Genomic DNA, 4,807 nt, shown 5'->3' with positions numbered 1-4,807 from the left:
GTTCAAATCAATCTTTTTACGACTAAGACCATTTTTGGACCAAAAGCGGAAAATTTTCAGTACCACAACTTTCAATTTCATTGATTTCAAAATAGAGTTCTCCTGCTCTTGCATACAATCGAGGTTACTTTTTTAGTACATTCATAAAGAAAACTTGAAAATGCTAAATAAGAAATAAATTTGGAGCATAGTTGAATCAAGTATCTCTGCGTCCCCTCCCAGAGCTGGACGGAGCAGCTGATGCCAAGCTAGGCCCGACCTGTGCCTCTTCATTGAGCCAATCCAAGCACTCATCGGACAAAGTGCAACTGAAAGTCGAAGCAGGGGCCAGGAGCTCTCTAGTCCTCCATGCCGTAGCATATCGGGCAAGCTGTGCACCCCGGACCGGAAAAGCAGCTGGGTACTCAATCCCCTCCGGTGGGCAGGTCTGATCATGACCAAACTGACGCAGAAACCGGAACGGAAAATAGAATACGCAGTGGGTTAGACCAATCAATTGGATCCCAATCAGCCGGGACATACTATAGCTCATTGCCGGGAGGTTGAGCCAAGGACAACGCCAAGCAATGCCGTCTGCGGACAAGTTGCACATCCAATCGAACCACCACCTTTCGTCAAGAGCATTGACTAGGCGTTGTCGAAAGAAGTAGCCTCGAGCTGAATACGCCGGGCAAGAGTCCACAACCTGCAACTTGTCCATTAACCATACCTAGGGGAGGGATGAAAAATGAGAGAATAAAGAACAGAGAGATGTACGACGAGAGAAAAGTAAGACAAGGGTTTTGTGAGAAAAACCGAGCCTGAGGGTCGAGTGATGTGAGCAAATATATATGTAAGGTCGAGTGGGAAATATTACCTGCAACAGCAGTGGACTCCCGGCAAACCTAGTCGCCTCCCGGCGATAGACAGAATCTAAGCCCATCAGTGTCTCGGCCAAGGTCATGGCAATACAGCTCTTCCCTTCTCTCAAACCTTGGGCGACTTCAATCAGGCAAATGCTAGCCCCGCCGAAGCCCGAGGAAAGTAGAAAGTGAGACAACAAACATAAGCAGATGGCGTGTTGCCTGAAACCCTGCCAATAATGGTTGCTGCGGTCACCGGCGTCGGAAAAACGATGGATCAAACCGAGGATGTCCAGTTCCCCACCGCAGATCAGAGATCGAGCGTCATGCGCCGTAAGCCCACACATCCGCCCTAAAGCCTGAGCGTGGCCAAAACGGAGCTGGGGCAAGATCACTTCAGAGCATTCAGACTCCATCAAAACCTGAAAATCTTCGAAAGTGGGACATACCTCTTGGCCGCCGAAGCTAAAAACGTGCGTCACTGGATTCCAGAACCTTGCCGCGGCATGGAGAAAAGGAAGTTGTAGCGAAGTACGGCTCAGCGTGAATAGTGCATTCAAGCCGAAACCTCGGAAATTCAGCTTTTCCGAGCCATCTAGAGAAGAGATCCAAGATGTGATATTTTCTGCGAGAAACGCCTCCATCTTTGTCTAAAACTAAGATGAAATGAATGTTCCCGAAATTGAGGCTTTTATAAAAGGAAAAACACTATTCACGAGGACACATGTCAAAAACCAGGTGGCTGCAGGACTGAGTGGCCGACCGGCCATCTTTTCTGGCTGGCCAGCCATTTACTTTTTCAGAAATGGCCGGCCAGCTGTCTCTCTCTACAAAAATGGCCGGCCGGCTCCCAGGGATGGCCGGCAATGCTGCAGTGTATCTCCTTGGCCCTGTTTTACCCTTCGAGGGAGAGTTCCAAGCATTTCCATGCAACGGGAGAGTCAAAGGCCTTCATCTCCCTCCGTTTCGGATGCATTCCGGTGCCTAGATCATCCGAAGTACACTCTGTTGTCGTTTTGTTTATCGAGTTGTAGTTTTGATTATCAAGTTGTTGTTTTGCTTATCGAGTTGTTTGTCGAGCGGACGTGTTTCGTGTTTTTGAGTCATTGCACTCTGTTTAAACAATCTTTGTTTAAAGTCTTGTTTATTTGCGTTGTCAACATTGTTGCTTTTTGCTTATCGAGTTGTAAACTTCCTAAGGTCCTGTTATATCTTAGAAAGTTGAGTTGCTTAGTTTGTTGCGTCGGTTCACTACCTGACTTGGTGATTACACAATGCACATTCCCATTCAATTTCATTTTTGTGCGAAATAAAATGATGCGATACGATGCTAAAGTTAAAAATACAAACACCTTTTCAAAAGCTATTTCATTCCATCATGCTTTACAACAAACAAAGGTACAAGTTTTACAAAAAATAAAACTGCCTAACAATGTGCAAAGTGCTACAAACTACTAGCAAAAAGAAAAATAAAGCAGGAAATAGCAACGTCAATGTCCTCGGGAGCGGGAACGAGAAACACTCCTCATCCTCTTCTGCGGGACAATCTTCGCACCATCATCTGAGTCGGAGCTGTCATCCTCAGGATCCCCCTCAGCCTCGCCTCTATTCCCCGAGTCAAAACCGGAGCCCCCCTCCTCAGCAGATGTCTCTGACTGACGATCGGTAGCCTCCTCCTCCTCCTCAGCATCCTTCTCCTCCTCATCAGGCTCCACCTCCACAACGTGAGCCCTGCGTCTGCGGACGGGCCCTCCTCGAGCTCCTCGAAAAGGTCTAGATGGCCCGGCTCCTCGGGAAGGCCGAGATGACCCCGCCCCCTGAAAAGGCCCGGGTGACCCAACTCCATGGAAAGGCCCAGATGGCCCAGCTCCCCAAGGAGGCCCAGGTGGCCTGGTCTGCGGCTGACCGGACCATGAAGGCATCTGAAAACAAAAAGTTCAATTCAAATGCATCAGTCCAAATATATACATCAGATGCAGATACAAGCAAAGGCTACGTGAAGTAGGTGCATGTAAATACAGAATACAAGTGAGGTGTGTGTCAGATGTGCTCTACACAATTAGTCTGTCGATCCAGTAGAAATCAGCATGTCATCAGAAGTATGATAAATGCCAGAAAACTGAAGGGTACCTGAATGCCTGCGACAGACAACTGTGCCTCCCTACGCAGGACCATGCCCTCGAGTGTGGCCACCAGTCCAACCACCTCCTCCATGTACCCTCGCGATGGCTGCAAAAATGAGCTCATAATCATCAGTGAACAGAAGAGTGTCTAAACATCTGAATGATGAATGAAAAAAGTGGAGCATACCGGCGGTGAGTCCGGATCAATGGCGTATCGATCACTGGGCATCGGAGGCTCTAGCGGGATCGGAGTCGGAGAGATAGCCCCATACTGCCACGCCATCAACTCAGTCGGCATATCTGGCCATCCGGGATGAGGATGAGTCGACGGAACCGGAGGAATCGGTCTACTCCCACCTCTAGATGTACCAGCCCTGCTAGTAGAAGGGGCGTCTGCAGCCCGAGCCCGAGCCTGGCCCGAGGATGACATACCGGCAGGCCTCATCATTGGGATATGAGCTCCCGTCAATGGAGGCATCAAGTATATGTGACGATAAGTGGCGTAGTCCCCCTCCTCAACATATAGTAAAGCATCACTGCCCAGCATGGCGTCGACTACCTCCGAGTAAGAGAGCCTGTCAGCAGTCCGCATACTGGCTGGAGGTACTGCGAGAGGATCCTGAGAAAGATACCCCCATACCTGGCGCAGAAAGCGTTCCCCCAAGAACCATACCCTGCCAACCGGCCCTTCAAGCAGGACCCTATACTGGGAGATGTCCGACGCTCCGGTATACTGAAGTCGGAGACCATCACCCAGGGACACCCAGGGCTGCCATGTGATCTGCAGATGATAAATGCATAAACCAATCAGAAATCGAGAATATACAGGGCAAATCAAAGATGAGAATGAAAGGAACTGAAAGTTCTGAGGTACCTCTTAATGTCGCACAGTGTCAAAGTACTGTCGCAGGTTAAGGAGGGTCTCTCGAGGTCTCGGCCGGTGCGGGCCCTCGAACACCAATGAATATGGGGTCATGAGAATCCCCGCCACCTCCAACTCTGGGGCTAATGATGGGAAGTATACATAGACCCATAGCTGAGAAAAGCAATGCAGAATGTAAGTACGAAATGCTGAGAGCAAAATACAGACTGTAAAAGTGCGCTGTGTGTGCAATGTACAAGTAATGAAAAGCAGAAATGTAAATCAAGAGGACAGAAAAGTACCTCCCAGGCTCTCCAGTAGCCGCCAAGTAAATCACCCCGCCCGCGGGAGGTCGCGCTCATATAAAAGTAAAGGGTAGCCAGGCCGGCGCCACCCCAGTCATATCGGTGGACCTGTGATAGGTCAACCAGAGCGCTCAGCAGGTATAGCCCAACTGTGTTCCCTCTGTCGGCAAACAGGGTAGTCCCGAAGAGGAACATAAGGAAACCACGGGCATACTGCTCTGTCTCCTCGGGAGTCTCAGGCACCATCTCCGCCCGCCGGAAGTGGGAAGAGAACCAAGTGTATCGGACTCTCCCAGAGACCCTGTCAACAGGTGGGCGAGCCCCCAATAAATACATCCAAGCGGCCTCCCACTCTCCCATATCCTCATCGTAGGGGATGGACCAACCTCCGATGTCAAGGCCGGTCAATACAACGAAGTCAAAAGGGGTCATAGTCATGTCCCCGGTAGCAGAGAAATGAAAGGAGTTGGTGGTGTCCCACCATCTCTCTACCAAGGCCGCCATCAGTGTCCTCCTGGCAGGACAACGTGACAACCCGACGCAGAAAGGCCCGAATCCTGCCTGTAGACACCCCATTTTTGACCGTCCTCAAGACTTGGACGTCACCGTTTGAACACTCGGTGATTATCCATGTTTGTGTTCGTTTGGAATTCCCGGAGGTCTCGGCTCGCGCGC

The 4,807-nt window shown here is 50.1% G+C and overlaps 1 long non-coding RNA gene across 1 annotated transcript; it reads right to left on the bottom strand.

The window, feature by feature from the left end:
- Positions 1 to 2,967: 2,967 nt before the first annotated feature.
- LOC145807729 (uncharacterized) lies at positions 2,968 to 4,475 on the bottom strand. Its single transcript, XR_014351052.1, has 3 exons — positions 3,840 to 4,475; positions 3,153 to 3,746; positions 2,968 to 3,071 (listed from the first exon to the last, which is right to left on the bottom strand). It is a non-coding gene; the product is annotated as an uncharacterized LOC145807729 (long non-coding RNA).
- Between the last annotated feature and the right edge of the window lie 332 nt (positions 4,476 to 4,807).

This window comes from Camellia sinensis, chromosome 14, assembly GCF_055761805.1.
Source record: "Camellia sinensis isolate YWXY chromosome 14, ASM5576180v1, whole genome shotgun sequence".
NCBI lineage: Eukaryota > Viridiplantae > Streptophyta > Magnoliopsida > Ericales > Theaceae > Camellia > Camellia sinensis.
The sequence above is the reverse complement of the archived record's forward strand: the minus strand, read 5'-3'. Positions and strand labels throughout refer to the sequence as shown.